At 49.1% G+C, this 17,388-nt stretch overlaps 1 protein-coding gene across 24 annotated transcripts in view; it reads right to left on the bottom strand.

Annotated features, from left to right (window-relative positions):
* Positions 1-17,388, bottom strand: part of LPP (LIM domain containing preferred translocation partner in lipoma) — a 381,405-nt gene that overhangs the window by 269,088 nt on the left and 94,929 nt on the right. For 22 of the 24 annotated variants that reach the window (XR_011099536.1, XM_068692525.1, XM_068692517.1 and 19 more), the window contains one exon: positions 915-1,014. The exons of the other annotated variants lie outside the window; for them this stretch is intronic. The gene's annotated coding sequence lies outside the window, so the exon portion shown is untranslated. The remainder of the gene's footprint in view (positions 1-914; positions 1,015-17,388) is intronic. 24 annotated transcript variants of the gene reach the window in all.

Below are 17,388 nucleotides of genomic sequence, written 5' to 3'. Positions count from 1 at the left end.
CCCTGGAAACAAAGAGGAAAAGCAATCATTTGGCTCCTCTGTATGTGTTCCACGCGTTATTTATATTTTGCACAGTATACCTCAATCTGTAGCATTGTCCTCTCACATCAGAGCAACACATATGAGACTACCCACCTGAAAGTAAGAGTAAAACCCTTAACAAGGATCACAGAAGAGACCCAAACTTGCAAGAACTTGCTACAAAGGAACAGGAATTGACACAACCTCCTGTTTTTATGGCAAGGTTAGATTACACGCCAATAACCAAGGACCGAACTGCTTTTCCACCTCTTTGCACTTCACTCCAGAGGGACATCACCATTCAGTAACAAAGACGCTGAGCACAGCTATTGCCATAGATTCAAAGCTCATCATCAGACCAGGCAGCTCCTTCTGCACATTTTCTTTTTCCTTTCAATCTTCTGCACAAATAGCTTTCTACCTTTTAAGTTTTGAATAGCGTCAAGATAAGAATTACACTTTCTCCAATTTCTAACATTCAACAGGTTAGAAGGACTCTCCAGATGTCATCTAGTCCATTTCCCCACCACACGGAAAGATTTGTTCTCCTAAAACACATCTGATGGAGCTTTTCTAACTCATCCTTAAACCTTTCCAGCAACTGAAACTCCACGAGCTCCTCAGGCAATCCATTCCAGTGCTCAGTTATTCTTAATGCGAGAGATCATTTACTAATGTCTCATCTAAATTTCTCCTGCTGCAACTTAAGCCTGTGATTTGTCTTATTTACAGTAAGTGGATTTACAGTTTGTTCCCTCTCTCCACAACAAGTTCACTATTGTCAAAATTTACGAACTGAGGCACCCGTGTGGCTTGCCCTTTCTTTGCCATTCTGCTTCTGCTCAGAGCAGATTCGTAGTCTTGTGTCTCTGCATGTGTATTGCTTTCCTTACCCCGTGAGAACAGGCAGCTAGGATATCACAAGGCTGCTTCAAGAGAAGACGCTCACATCCAAAGGCTGATGCATTCAGGCACACCCAATTATAAAGGACTCTGAAAAAAAAAAAAGAGGTTTGTTTTTAGGATGGTAGGCACAGGGTCCAGTAGTAAACCGACAGCTCTGAACTGCAACTTCTTCCACCCTGTTATTTAACATTCAAGCAGATCTTCAAAAGCAACATCAATGACTGCAAATACATCATATGCCACCACTCAAACTTAGCCACATTTTCTCTGACAGCCACCATAAGGGTTTGATAAATCTTTGTTCCAGGAAACAAAGTGCACCACTGCCTTTGCATAAAGTCCTGCCAAGCTAAAAGCAGTACCCGGTACACATCAAAATCAGATGGCTCCGACTCCAGCACTGTGACAGAGGACAAACCGGAATATTGCCACCGGTGGCTTTATTTCCAGCATCATTGAAACCAACAGGGGCAAAACTTCCCATCCACTCGGAGACTTGAGTGCGTGTAATTGTGGGATGGACCCAAAGGAGAAAAGTCAGATTCGATGAAATACTGAATAACTTTTGTGTTCACAACATATGTCCTACCTCTCAATCTTCTGGATGCTCTAGCTAGCAGAAAGAAATCTTTCTCCTGAACACAAGGGTTTAGTGATAAAGGAGGAAGAACAAAGAAAGGATTTACATGAGCAGCGCTGGGAAACACAGGGGAAGAGTTCTGAATAGCAAGAATGTCCCAAATTTCAGGAGATAACAAGCAACAAGGGAAAGCAGGGATAATACATTTGCCTTCTTACGTCTGGGGGGTCTCAAAAAAATAAGAGCCACATAGTAGCAACCAATTTGCCACAACTGTTCCATGGATAACTTTTTGCATCCTACCCAGCCTAAATTCCTCTCTCCCCTTAACAGGGGCTGCTCTTAGCCTCAAAGTGGGAACTTTTTTTGGCCAAGATCCACTCCTTTTGCCATCTGCTGTGAAAACAAAGATGCCTGCTGCACATCTGGGGGTCAGAGCGCCAATGCAACAACTCTTACCCATGCCACCCGCCGTCTATCCCTTTCACCACCATTCTTTGTCCATCTCCAAATTTCCACTTGGATTTTTTTTTTTCCTCAATCCTTCTCAGCTGCCCTGGACTTTTGCTTCCCTTGATCATCTCTCTCTTACCAGTAGAGCACTTAGAGCAAGCCCCGCTGCTGTCAGCACAGGAAGGTGACGCTCTCCTATTTAGCACAGATTTGATAACAGAAGTGGTGTTTCCAAGGATAAAGACAAATACCTGCAGCAATAACGTCCCTACAACACACAGTAGCTGCAAAGAACCAGCAATAAATGCCTCCTACTAAAAACGAAGAGCTCAAAGTAACCTCAAAAGCATGCATGTCCAACCAATGAAAGAATTTAAGTACATGCCCATCCTTAGGAATGCAAGTAGCTTTGGTGATTTCAACAAGACTGTCTGTAGGATCAGATGCATTACCTCCCGACATACCAGTGAGAGCTATGGATGTTCAGCAAAGGACACAGGTGTGAGGAGTGCTTCCACCAAGAAAACACAACCAGTTCCACGGCAGGATTGTGGCTGTTGAAAGCCATGGAGTAGTATTGAATGGCAGCCCAGGACGGGGAGCCAAGAAGACTACCACACGCAATTGAAACTGCCAAGGGATTAAGCTAGACCAAATGTAATTACACAAACTGGAAGCTGGCCAGGGTACCGGCTGGTTTAAGAAAATTAAAAGAGGTGTTCAAAAGTTTCAGAGATAGAGTCCTTCTTCTGTTAATTATTTGGTGAGTCAGTCGCTGAAGTCTCGGTACTCTGGGAGGCTGTCTGAAAACGGGGGAAAAATGAGGCATAAACTTAAAAGGCATTAGAAGCGATTAGCAAAAGCCTTTGTTCTCCATGGCAATGCTCACTGCGCTGGTGCGCGAAAGCCTTTCATGTTCATGCTGAAAAGTGGCCTTAGTTCCTTTGATACTTCTGGGAGGAAGCGTTTAAGTTTACAAATATCCCGCTGTCAGAAGTTGCAGACAACAGTCGAGGAACTTCTGCGTGTCCCGGCCGGGTCGCGTCCAGCTCTCAGACGGGCAGCGTCCCTGCTGCAGGGACAAATGCAAACAAGGATGCAGGGAAGCTCATTTTGACCCAGAGCAAGGTTCACCCTACTTGCTAGGGATGTACAGAAGCCAGGCGGTGCAGAAAACCGGGTTGCAGTGATGTGGGGCAGTGGGCTCCTCACTGTCTTGCAGCTTTTGGAAGATAGGGAGCATGTAGGGTGGGCAATGGTAAGGAGACCAGAAAGGATGTTTCATGGTCAATATGATCCTCCTGAACAGTAAGATGGAAGTCACATAGATCATGGATTTTTTTTTTCCAGATATTTATTTCTGTGCTTTTTGTACCAAAATAAAGAAACACAGAGACCACATCCAGAAGAGATGAGCACTGACTGACGTGCTCTGTTCAGTCTCTGAGGCTTGTACTACAACCATAAACAAAACATGGGAGTTTTTTGGAGAAAAGAGAGTATAACTCTCAGTTTTGGCACCTGAAAGTAGTAGATGTAGTAAATGCCTCTGCTACCTCTGCATGTGAAATTCATCATTAGAGCTACACTCATTACTGTCTTTGAAGCAGTTGGATTTGACAGTAAAAGCAGCGAGGAATTGGAGATTAACCTCTTTGGGTGGTTTATTTGGTGAACTGTTCAGCTGATGCACATTAAATACACCGATTTTTTGACTGATGTGAAAATAAGGGAAAGATTAAACGGCAACCTCCCCCACAGGTGCCGTACACCACACGTGTTGAGTGGCACGGTTCCCCCCTGCAAGCGCCGGCAGCTGGACACGCAGCCCAAGGCTCTGCACGATTAACTTCATGCATTTCCCCAAAAAAAAACAAGCCAGGAAAAGGCAGGAGTTTCACAGCACAAAGTGGCTCAATTTTTGGGAATGGTCTACACACAGATGGACGCAGCAGCTCCATTCCCTTTGTAAGGAACAGACAAGGGTGGACAAGGCCAGGAGGGGACAAATGCTGCTGTGCACACCTTGCCCCAGCCCAGAGGGGCCTCATCCTCCCTGCAGCAGCCCCACCAAGCAACACCAGAGCCACAGGCACGGGAAGAAGTCCCTCTGCTGTCTTGCAATGGGATGGAGAAGCCAGGGGCAAGCAACCACAGGAAAAGCACCGTCTTTGCTGGTCCTCTGCAAGCCGATATTCTTCCAAAATGTCCAAGTGTAGGCAAACGGTCTTCAAGACAGCAAAACCACACATGGCCCCAATCCCTCATCTCTGGCAAAAGGGTTTTGTACTCAACGGGAACCGGCCACCAAGGGGACAAGATGACCAACGTGGCCAGAGCATGCAGGCGGAGGTCTCCCTGCGACCACAGCAATAATTAACCAACCCCGCTAATGGCCTCTGGCGCCCGGGACGAAGCACGGGGAAATGGCACAGGAAGCACTAACGCCAGGCAGCGAAAGATGGAGTCGCGGCTGTTTCTCAAATAAGAAATTTTTGCCTAGATTACTTATTATTTAAAAAAAAAAAAAAAAAAAGTTTCAGCATGCAGGGACATCCTGTTCGCTGTATTAAATTAAAGGGATGATTCAAGAGGGAACAGCTTTCAGGAGGCAGAGGGGGAAAATCAATTTCAGGTTGCTACGGACAACTGGGCTGGTTCCTGTAAGACTAAATCTGATTCAGCTCCGTGAACCTGACAGCGAAACATTCCCTGAAATACAACGCGCGCACGCTCCCTAAATAAATAAATACAATAAAACACACGCTCGTGTCACCTCCTGACTTCTGCCTGCTGAACTAAGGACGTGCTCGAGCCCGCTAATTGCAGCACGCCGGCCTGGAGCTTTGGCTCAGCGGTGACTTTTTGACTGCCAGTTCAACACCTACCGCGGCCTTACAGGGAGAGAGAGATTCGGGGGCAGGGTGGCATTTGGCAAAACGACCCGGAGCAGCAGAGCAGCCCAGAGCTGGCAGGGAAGTGGCTTTGCTCCTGCAGCCCCACAGCATCCTGCTGCATCGCAGCCGGTCCCGGGGCAGGACACCGGCACGTCGGGGGCAGAGCTGGATGCTGGGCTCCAAACCCCTGCTCGGAGGGGCTGGAGCAGAGGAGCTGAGGTACCTGCTTTTGCACCAGAAGCTGTTAAGCGACCAAATAAATCCATCTCGATCAATCCCTTCCATCAAGACAACAGGAAATATTCCCATCCTACGGTACTATGAGTCTTAATTTTATGGAGCAGCTGATGTTTTTCCAATGCAAGGTACCATTAAAATACAGGATTTTATTAGCAAAATCAATGATGTGTGCTGAGACAGTCCCTCATGGCTTTTAAAAAAACATCTATGAATAATTATAAAACTGATAGCGACAGAGAACATTGTGCAATTATTGCAGCTGTTTTACAGGATTCTCTAATAATGATGGCCCCTACTTCTGGTAAGACACCTTACGGCAGTACCACAAAAAAATATAAATAAGTAAAAAGCAACAGAAGCTCAGCATTCCCCTGCACTTAGAAGGTGCAAACATGTTGCCTGCTTTGTGTTTATTGAATATTTTTTTATATTTTTAATTTTTTTTCCAGCAAGAAGAAAACATTCTGGAAAGCAAAACATCACAACACTTACGGAAATATTTACCAGTTGCCTGCCCGGTTCTCCTGCTCCACCAGTTCCAATGTGTTATTGCTTCAGAAACACAAGCCAGGGAGATTATTCCCTTTCATATTTAGCAGAAATGGAAGCAGCAAAGAAAGGCTGTGGCCCTGCAGCAGCCACAAAAGTCACGATGCTCCATAGCCACGCACACAGGTCAGGTTACCTGCAGCATCTGAAAGCCCTCCACAAGCAAACCAACCCCTGGGGACACTGGAGGAGAGTCTCAGGTATGGCAAAGCGCTCAATAATGCACTTACATGTGGGGCACAGCCAAAAAATGACACCTGTCAGTCCTACTCCAAATGTTTCTGCTTTGCACCCATAGCTACACGTTTGCAAGAGCCCTGGGTACGCGCTGAGGGGAAAAAACATGAAGTCTCTTTACTCCACCTGGCTTTAAACAACCTCCGGATGTGTGTGGGGATGGATGAGGGAAGAGTGGCAAGAATACTCAACAGATGTTTTCATTAGCATAAATTTGCCATTCATTCCTCTTTCTTCTACCGTCACAAACTCCCCTATTATCCTCGCCGGATAATTTACAGTGCTTGTTGCAGAGCACAGTCTCTGAGAACAGAGACAGCACACACTCGGTAATGTACAAGTTCAAAGAGCTGAGCCACGCATGACCTGCCAGCAGCTTGTTGCTATTTTCTTGCATATATAAAAGAGCTTTGCCTTCATGCAGCGCTGGAACTTGTCATCATGAAACACCCTCCTATTACAACATGGCCCAGAGGAGCTACTATTTCGGGTCCTAATAACGTGCTTGGTTTTACAGGAAAGCATGAAGGCAAGGAACATGGAATAACCCAGATGTCAGGCACAGAAACAGATGGGCTCCTCACAAAGCTCCGCAGATTGCCTCTGCCGAGCACTGTCACAGCCCATCCTCTAGCCGGGAAAGCACGGTGCCCGAGTCAGATGAAAGGAGCACGTGAAACGAAGCAGCAGCATCACCTCCACGAGGCCTGCGAGGAGACAACAGCGGGCTGCTTTCCAGGCAGCCTGAGCCCGAGGCAATAAAACATGACTCAGTCGTGAGGCTGTTCTTTCCCTGACCAGAAACACCTGCTGGCTAAGCGACACTCGCCCGGTTCTCCACCTGCTTGGCCCCACGAGATGCAAGAAGCATCCATGGGAAGGTGCACGAGGATGCAGGGGTCGCATCCGTGGTCTGGGGAAAGCTCTCACCGAGTGAGTGCACGTGGGGCTGGCTGGAGGAGTCTGCTAGCACGGCCACAGGCAGAGCCGTGATTCACTCCGCTGTGGCTTCCCATCCCCAATTTGCCTTCCAAACAATCTAGGAAACCACAGCACCTGCGGTGGTGGCTCGGCGAGGAGCTGTCTGCGCACACGCTGAGTCAGTGGCAAGGCGGGGAGGTGATGGACTGGCCTGACCTTCCTCATTCACACTCACGAGAGGATGCAAAACCCAGGCAAAGAAACCAACGCTTCCGAACCCCAGGCACGTCTGGAGAAATCAGGAGCCTTGGTTAATGTGTGCAGTGCTGGTGCTTCATACCTTGAGGGCTGGGGTCGCAGCACAGCCCCAGAGCAGCTGTCCGGTACCGCAGGGCGAAGCCAGGTTATGAATGAAGTCCCAGGATCGATTCCCTGATCTATCCTCTGCCTACCACTGACTGGAAGATGCTATTCAGGGAAAATATAATTTAAAGGCAGAGGCTAATGATGAATCAAGATTGATTTTTTTGGACAACCAGGACAAGAAAATAAATGCAATTGGAGTCTACCTGCTCGCAGCTTGCCAGGAGTCAGAGCCAGTTTCAGGACAACCTGGCTCCTTTCCCCTTCCTCGTTCCAGTCCTTTTCCCTGCTCTGTCCCCCACCAAAAAAAAAATAATAAATAAATAAAAAATAAAAGAAAGAAAGCCCCTCGCAGAGGAGAAATGCACTTACACAAGACAGTCACTGTTCCCTGGAGCCAGCTCGATGCTGGCCCTGCTGAACAGTACAGAGTGACTCAATGGATGTGCAGAGGGCTCACTTTCTGGGGAAAAGCAAATTCCAAGAGTGCAGTTGCAAGGAATGCATTGTATGTCTGGTATTCACGCTGCGCTCCCTTTTCCTGTTCCTTTTTTTTGCCCTATAAGGAGCTGAGCACAGCCGGCTGGGCTGGGAGGGGGCAGCGCTGCGTGCTCAACGCCTCCCCGCTTCCGACTTTGTTTGTCTTTACTGGAAACCCCATCGATCCATCTAGGAAAAAGGCTAGTGCACACACGGCGGGGTGTCAGCCTCAAACATCACGCTGCTGACACGCAGGACACAAAGAGGAGGAAAGCTGAACCACACCAGCCTAGCACGGGTTCCCTGTGAAGATGCGTGCACATGTGCACATGCACGAGCAGTAATTTTCTTAATTATATTGTTGGGAAGGGGGGTGCTGACTTAAAAGCTAGGAACTATTGTGGCTACAATCCTAAAGGGCTGGTTCCCAGGCTAGCAGCACTTCAGTTGTATCTGTGCTGGAAATAAAAGGCAGCCTGGCCTTCGGCACACGCAGCTGGGGCTGGGAGGGTTACGTGACCTCAGCACAGAGAAACTCGTCCTCTGTAACGCACACGGCTTGGAAACAGGAGCGTGGGGCTGTGCATTAGAGATGCAAATTGCTGGGAGTTTTTCTCAAGTCCTGACAACCTCCGAGTTAAAGTCCATTGCAGCAGCTTCAGCAACAGACTGGGATTTCCGTATCCAGGATGCAATTAAAATATTACAATGTAAAAAAATACAACCTTTTTGCCATTGCTGCTTCCTCGGTAATCAACCGACTATTCCTGGGGGCACTCAGGATTTTGCAGAAGCAGAAAGGCAAAGACAGAGCCACTCCACCTCCGAAGGCAGGAAATCTTGGGTCCCAAATACCCAGGAAGAGTCTGCACCAACTCCCAGTTCTCAGCACGTGTCAGAATCAGAAGAGCTCTCATTTAACCCTGCAGAGGAAAGCAGTGACAACAACTGCAGAGACGGGGCCATGCTGGGCCCAGCGAGGCCACGCTAGAACTGGCCAGGAAGAAGATGGGAAAACCGTGGAGAAATCAGCAGCTTGGCCCATTTCCCCCACCGTGTCTCGTCTTTGATCCTAGCTGCTTCTCGATGCCTTGAAGGATGATGCAAAACCTCCCTAACAGGCAGGTGTGCAGAACAAATGCTGTCTTATTCCAGTGTCCAAAAGATACTAAGTCCTGAGGCAGGAGGTTCAATATTCTTTCCAATTTTATTTTCTTCTTTTGGTCATTAGCACTGAAGTTATTCTTTACGTGCACAAAAGCATCCAGGCCACCTTTGGATCTTACATCACCGGCCTCAAAAAGCCCCACAGAAAATTAAAGGTTAGGTGACGGAGCTGCTTGGTTTGGGTTTGTTGTTGTTTGCTTTGTTTTTCTCACTCGTTTCAAAATTCTCATCTTTCCGTTTTGACTATCACACGCCTGCGTGTTGGGACAAGGAGCACAGACCGACCAAGGCTGCCTTCCCACACCTCTGCTTACAAACTTTTCACTCTGTGCTTTGAGGAGGATGATCCCAGCGCTTTCAGTCCCTCTCCAAACACATTTAGAGGGCAGGACACCCTCACCATCCAAAATATCTGTCCCGTGCTGAGTTCCCTGCACCGGGGAAGGGGCTGGGCAGCAGCCAGGAACCTCTTCACCCAGTTCTGCTGCTCATGGATTCATTACATCAAAATCCATAATGGTTTACCTGCAGCCTGCTGTATTCAAATAGAGCCAAGGATGCTCAGAAGCACCCAGTGGAGGCTCTTGGATGAAGACACACGGCTGAAGCTCCTCTGGGGGAGGGGAAGGTTTCTAGCCTCATTAATAACAGCCTGAAATTAAAAGCAGAGCTTGTAGTACAGCTGTGATTCCAGCTACCCCGCTGCTTGTGTTAACAGTGCGGCTTTATTATGGTCAGGGATTAAAACCAGCTCCAACAATTAAAAGAAAAGAAAGAAAAAAAAAAAAAGAGAGATGGAAAGAAAAAGAACCACCAGCACCAAAAATCAGCAAAACACGAAATTCCTGTGGGCTGGAACGATTAGCAAAACAAAGTTGCGTGCCGCGAGGAGCAAGAGTGAAGGCTTCCTCCCCCGCTGCCCCACAGCCCCCTTCCCCCTTTGGGGAGCCACCCGGCGGTGCCCTGCGAGGCCACCACGAGCCACTGCCACCCGTCCCTGCAGGATGTCACCTCCTGCCCCCAGGCAGGCACCCCGCTGGCACGGCGCTCCCACTGTCCAAATGCTGCGGGGTTAAAGACAGAAAGGGAAAGGTCTCGCAGGCGGTGCCAAATGCGCCTGCAACTTCTCAGGAGCCACCAGCGCTGCCGGAGCAGCCAGAGGAGGAGGGAGGAGAGGTGGGGAGGATTAGCAGTGTGGCTGCTCAATGAGCCTGGCTGAGGAGGGCTGTGGTTGTCCAGTCCTTCCTCAAGAGGTGAATACCGGGTGTGCTGGACACGTTCCTGGAGAGCAAGAGGACAGCGATGGGATGGCACGCACCAGGAGCCCAGTTGGATAGAGGAAACACAAATAGGACAAGGAAGCAGCAAGAGTTTAAGCATCTCCTCGGACAGACTTGTCTCAAAATTGATGCAATGCTGATCTCCAGCAGCCGAGGATTTGTCCCCTCTTGCTCTGAAATGAGGGGCTCGGCTGCTGTCGTTTGGAGCAGATCCAGGGTAAAGCTGTGACGAGGCTGCCTGTGTTGGCTTGGCTTTAAACAACCGGGAGTTTAAAGTGGGGAAAAAGCAGGCTTAAGCATCTTGAAGCGAACAGAATACGAAGCCAGCGGGAAGTTGTGCTAGGAAAAGGACGAATTAGCCTTCCCTCAGTTTGTCTCTAGTTGCTACTTTCACCTATTTATTTAAGGGTGACCCCAAAACCGCAAGTGAACGAACACCTGTATTTCTTCACCTGTCATTCAAAGCTGATGGGAAATATTGCTAAATGGGAGAGAAAATCCTTTCCTCCTACGCCAGCCCGGAGCAGGGAAGCCTCAGTTTGCTGTGTCTTCATATGCGAGTCAATGCCTTTAAGGGCTCGGTCAACACTGGAGAGAAAGGAGGCTCACATCTCAGCTTTTTGTAAATTAAAAGCAATAAATTCACAAGAAAGAGACCTCCCTGCACCTTAAGATGCACAGCAGGACCTGCTGCTCCCCTCTGGTTATGGTGGGCACTTGCTGACAAACCACAGCACTGGGTAGAGGTGACAGCAGACACCAGGCAGTGCACGGGGTGGGCACTGATGAATTCAGAGCTTCCCCCCCCCAGCGATGTGACGGTGGGATGGCACACAGCCTCTGCGCTGGTTCTGGAGGCAGAATGGTAAATTCAGGTGAGGTTTTGCTGCTGTAACGAAGGATGATGATGCTTGAACCAAACAGAGAGGATCGGTTATATGACAATGCATGTGCCTGGGCAGCTGTTCTCAAAAGCATGCCAAGAACATTTTACACCAGTTAAGTTCAGAAGCTCTAAGCCAGGCTGTGCAAACCCTTTAAAATTCCCTTCCCTGTAGGGCTACAAAGTGCTTCAATAGAATTGCACTTAAAGCCGTGTCTGCAAAAATATCACAGCTAAGGTGGCAAGTCCCCAGCAACCACACAGCTGTCTGCACCACGTCCAGGGCTGGTGTGATAGCGTAAGAAACCCAAAACCTCCTTTCTTTTTCCCAGCAGAAGTCTCCAGCGCTTTGAAAGCATTTAAACTAAAACTAATAAACCCCACGACACACTTTCCTTCTCAGACACCAGAGCACTTTCTAAATACCAAGGTGACTGCAACCAAAAGTCACTGTGGCTTAGCAAATCGGGGTGAATTGACTTCCCGGTGGTTTCAGCTGAAGCGCTTTGCCTCACGCTTGCAGCAGGGGCTGGGAGCGCACGCAGTTGTTGCAGCGCTGAGCTGTGGTGGTGCACCACCTCCCTGCAGCATCCCCACTTTGCAAACGGGAAAAACGGGACAAGAAACTACAAAGAAAAAAGAAAAACCATCAACGACGACCCCCAGACGCAAGCCAAGAGATGAAGTTGGAAGCTGTGCCCTGAACAGGGCACGTGGCAGGGCTGGCATGAAAGCTCACGACCTCTGCTGAGGGAGGAGAGCTTGTGGTGGGCTGGAAAAGGGAGCAAGGATGAGCAATAACTGGCCCCCGCACTGCTCAGCCAGTCCCAGGAAAGTTTCAGACTACTGCAATCGGCCACGCTTTCCATCAGACCATGGGTAACCTGTGCCAGAGGCAGAAATATCAGGGTGCCACCCAGCTACCCGTGAACAGGAGGTGGAGCCCATGGCGTGTCTCATCTAGAAACGGCCAAGATGTGCTGCACAGGCATTTGCACTTGGATGATTCAGATCCTGCCCTTACAAAGCAGATGCTACCATCTCCTTCTTACACAGAGAAATTGCCTTGAGAAAGATTTCCTCTCTTGCCCCAGGATTCATCAACTCCTTACATCACAGACTGCTGGATGTAAGCGATGCCCAACCCTGCACAGACTGGTGGGGATCAATGCAAGGGATGGCACCAGAGCTGCTCCTTCCCTCAACAACCTGCACCGTCAGCACCAGGGGAAGAATTACACTCAGCGCTGCCTTCCCTTAGATACTGCACCAACAAACATCTGAGCAAAATCAGGATGTACCACACACATACATTCCTCATTTCCCCCCAGATGTATTCAGTCCAAACCCACCCCTCCCTCATCTCCTCTGACACGGGGACCCCCTAACGCATGAGCTTGTTTTCTCCATTAATGCTGAGGTGCTGCTGACACGCTGAGGAGGAAGGTGATCCAGTGAAATTACCAGTTATAGCTCAGGGTGGAAACCAACACTGCGACCAGTGGCCCTCGTGATCTTAAAACAGCTCCAGAACTGGCTTGATAGTGTTATTACAATTTATGAGGTTGAACAAGCGAATATATCGATCCCTCCAAGGACGTAAAACTTTGTACCTAAACAATGGAAGAAAACATTCAATACAGATGTCATAACATGCCTACAATAAACCATTACTGCATTTCCAGGGAAGGAGACTCGGGCACCTGTAGCAGTACGGGGTTGTCAAACAGACAAAGCACCACAGCCAAGGAAAGCACTCAGCTCTGCCCCATCTTCCACCCTATCACACAGACGTGTGCCCCCCAGCTACCCAACTCTTTTCTTCATTAAATGGCAAACCAACAGCCCTTCTACGGTGAAACCTCAAGCTTTGTTTTCCTTTCCCACTTTCGGGTGTGCTGGCCAGGAGGAGCTAAGGGGACCTCTGATTTGGTGCTTCTCAGAGACCTGGCAGTCCCAGACAGCACCTCAGGGCTGGTACCTCTGGGCGAGGAAAGCCCCAAGTCGTGTCCTTCTCCTGTCCAAGTGCCACTTATCATGGGTTTGAGTCATTAGCCAAGGATGTTCCTCAGGAAAGGGGGTCACCAGGCACCTCTACATGAGCAAACACCCTCCTCAGAGCGACCTGAAGCTGCAAGGTCTTGTTTGGGCCAACACTGGCGAGGGAATATGATCAGAAAAGCACCTAACGTCACCGCCGCTCTTGGCAAGGGAGGATTTACTACAGTGAGGGCTAGAAAGAGGATCTGCCTGGTCTGGAGGCCAGAGGTCCACAAGGCAAGCCAAAAAGTAACTCGTTCCCTTTCCTAACAAACTGTGTTTTCAGCTGGAAGTCGCTTGGCAGCTTTCCTACCAGAGGATGCGGCAGGTCAAGACGAGGGTTCACTCCCGGCCAGGCCGAGCGGGGACACGAAACACAAGCCCAGAGAGCGCTCTGCAAACAAGGGCTGAAACGCCACAAGGACGGTGTCTGCGGGGCTCCCCACGGACAGCAAGGGACGCTGCCGGCCGTCAGGAAGCGCCGACTCGCAGGAGCACGGGGACGGGGTTAAGCACCGGGGTTAGGCACCCAGCTGCACTGCGTCTGCCTCCTGAGCACCTCTGGTTTTCTCTTCGCCGGGAAAATTAAACCGCGGTGGCATTCTGCAAGAAAATTGTCACTTAAACTCCTTATTAAATGCAATTTCCTCTCCCACCCTTTTTCATTAGCGACACTCGAGCGTTCATCGAATCATCCTGTTATTTCCAGACAAAATGTTAGTCTCGTTAGGGAGAACTTACATATTAGCACTGGCTGCAAGCGCAAAAAACTCCACCAAAAATCAATTCAGAAGCAAAGCGTCCCATCCACCTGCATGGGAATGTACTTAAATAAGCCTCGCACACAGGGAAACCCATAAGTGCTTGGGGAACAATGGTTCTATGGGAAAAAGACGCAGCAGTAACCGCATTACTTCTCCCTCCGAGGCAGTAGCTTTCCACTTAAATATGATACAGTGCACCTGCTTATTATTCTTGTTCCACAATATCACATTCAGATCCATGCTGCAAGCATCCCACTCATTGCAGAAAGACTTCAGGAAAGGGGAAAAAAAAAAAAGGCATTAAAGGAAAGCAATCTATAGTAGCACATTACACCACACCAATTTCAAGCAGGCTGTCATTCTCATCACACCAGACGGCATTTTAACTCCAACAGTATCCTTCGGTGAAACATCCTTGTTTCTGCCTTCGACTCGCTATGCTGAGCCCTCCTGAAATGAATGGTGCAAATTCTCTGAGTCATTTCAAAAGGACGCCGCTGCTCGGAGCGCTCTAACTTTTCGCATCATCTTTCCCAATAGCACGCAAAGCACTAAGGCCAGAACAGGCGTTTTTAAACATGGGATTAAAAATAAATAAATCAGCACCTCCTGCCTTGGGATGGAACTACAAAACGGGGCTGGGGACCTCAGCTCGAGGGAGCCGCATGTGCAATCTCAGATCCAGGCCAACTCAGCAAATCGCTTAATTACATGATTAACTTTAACACGTGCTTAAGTTGCTTTGACTTCCGTGGGACTTAAGCATATACTTATGTGCTTTCCTGTACAGAAATACTCTCTTAAATCAGATCCTGTTTTGAAGGGATGCTGCATACACACACCCACGCACACTCACGCACACACGTGCAGCTCGTGCCCTCAGGAAAGCTCTGGCTCCTCAGCCCAGCTGCAGATCAGCCTGCCTTAATTCTGTGCCTAGAGAGGGATGGAAATGTTTCAGCCCGAGCTTTACATACCCAGCCTGAGGTTTAGAAACGCCTCGTTTGGGACAGGGGGTTTATGAAGGGTCAGCTCTAGATTTCAGACTTGGTGAGTGATGCAAGGCGCTGGGAGGACCTTCTGCTGGTCTCTTCTGCAGGGCTAAGAGTATGGAAGGATGCAGAATCTGGCAGAAAACATGTTTTAGCCCTACGAGGGGGGCTGTAGGACTACAGCAGTGACTGAAAGGCGTCTGAACCAGCCCTATCATCAAGGAGCTCTGCTTTTTCAATGTACAGTTTGAACCTCCCCAAACCCCCTTTGCCCAATGCCTCCCCTCAGCAGCTACTCTCTTGCCGTTGCAGTTAATTGCAAGCACATCGCTCCGGCAGCAAGCCTCATACAAAAGAGCTCCTACCACGTAGGGGCCTGCTTTTCCCACTTAGCCCATTCTCGTCGCAGTGCAATAAATTATTATTATATACGTCGGTTTTGCAAACAACTACAGCATCCACGCTGAGTGCCTGCGCGGGGGCATGCTGTTTCTCAGTGTGATCCGAAATAGCCAAGATATTAAAATCCCACAAAGAACTGTGCTTCTAATGGAAGAATTGATGGGCCAGATGTTGACACTAATGATTATTCTGCTTAGCCCGGGGCAGAGCCCAACCCCTCTAGGTCTGAGGGCTTCGCCCTTCCCCGTTCCCCTGTGCCCGCACCGGGGTCTCGCTGCCCCCATAGCTTGTGGGGTGCTCACCCAGGAGAGCGATGCATCAGCCCTTCCCCAGGGTTAATCATTGCTCCCAAAGCACCCCGAAAAGGGATCAACAAGCTCTTCAGTGCTGAAGTTAGCACGGGAGAAGAAACACTGGGCAGTAAGTTACCCTGTGCTGCGTCCAGGCTTTGGACTCCACCAGCCCGATGGCTCCACACAACCTTCCTCCGCCTGGGGAAGCCCCAGCTGAACAAAACCCAGCTCTGTCCAGCACTGCACTGGTTTATGTTTATCTCCTGAAATTCCTGGCTTTCTTTCAGATACCAAGCAGTGCAAATACAATGGGAAATCCCTGCAGATGGCCCATAAACCCTCCCGCCAGCTTAAGGAGAAGGAGTTAGGAGGGTCCCTTTTCCCAAACGCCTCCCTGGACCCTACAAGCCCCCCAGTCTCCACACCCAGAAGCCATTCCTGGCTCAAACTGTCCTCTTGTTGCTGAACAGGCACGGGGAACCTCCAGGTTCCCCTAAGAGTCCAAGATGCAGGTTCCTGAGCAAGTTCTGGATTCTGTGCCCACTGCACTAGCACCAAAAGTCAATTTGGTCTCAAAATCAAGCCCTTTGCCATGCAGCAAGAAAGGGCCAGGACAGCAAACCACCCACTCCCAGTACATGTAAGACTTCTCTAGGACTGGTGTCTGACTGAAACCCACGCTGGCCTTTTTAAACTGCTTTTCCCCATTGCTTTCCAGCTCCAGGATCAATGGAGCTGCCTGACACAGCAGCTTTGTGGGGCAAGCATCAGGGTTTCTCATCAAGCATTCTGTGTTTGTGCCATGTACAAAAAAAAAAAAAAAAAAAAAAAAAGAAAAGCAGAAAACAAAAAACGCACACCCCACTGTTTTTCAGTAGTTTCTCTCTCCTGGCTGCTGAGGGAAAGATTTGCTCAGACCGTTGGAGAAACTGACAACTCTGAAACACAGAAATGATAGTAGAAATCCATTCAACATGAAACAAAACCGAAACACATGGTTTCCCCAAATTATAGCGTGAAATTTAGATAAAAGGGAATTCATTTCTTTTCTCTGAAGCCAGTGCTGTCCTTTCAAACAGTGCTTTGCTCGCCTGAAGCACGTGCCCAAGCTCCCCACCACTATGCAATTTTCAGGATTTATTCATTTGAGCTGTGAGAGAAGGGAGCACGGTACGTCCTGCTGACAGCACGCAATCGTGCGTGTGAACGCAGATGAGGACGAGGTGAGATTAGGACAAGCTTGCAGGGATTTAGCCCAGTAGGTTATTTATTCCGTGACAGCACAGATTAAGAGGGCTGACCGCCCCTTTGGCCTCACGAGCGCTCATGTGAGCGAGCGAGCACGTTTTATATTGGAGGGAAGGGGAGGAGGTGTTCCCATCCAGGTAAATATCTCAATAAAATAAACACAGAAGTGGCATTTGGCAACTGATTAGCAGGGCATCTCCCAGGATCCTGGTACAACTTACCAAAAAATGCTCTTGTTGAGCCTCCCAGGGATGGAGCAGTCCCAGCTGACAGGTGGATGCGGTGAATCAGAGGGACTGAGTGCCCAGCCCAGCATCTCGGGGTCCTCACCACCTCAGCACCACTACCTCCAGCCCCATGCTCCCAGTCCCACATGGACATGCTCCCAGCACCTTGTTCGTGCCCTGTCCTGCTGGACCAGGCTTTGCTGCAGCTCTCCAGGAATTAAGCAGTAGCAAACAGGCAGCCTCATTCCTCCTGCCCTGTTCTCACCGTAAAGTATTTCTCTCATTTCTGAGCGACTGGCTGTTCTGTCTCAGTTCTGGTTAATATTATTTGTATCTTAATGCTTTCTAGGAACCATTCCAGCTTTACAATGCAGCAAATACCACTCGGTAGAGGAAACAGCCTGCCTGGCCATGCTTCACCTACATCGCTTTAGGAACTGGTTCA

Source organism: Anas acuta, chromosome 9 (genome assembly GCF_963932015.1).
Source record: "Anas acuta chromosome 9, bAnaAcu1.1, whole genome shotgun sequence".
Taxonomy (NCBI): domain Eukaryota; kingdom Metazoa; phylum Chordata; class Aves; order Anseriformes; family Anatidae; genus Anas; species Anas acuta.
The sequence above is the reverse complement of the archived record's forward strand: the minus strand, read 5'-3'. Positions and strand labels throughout refer to the sequence as shown.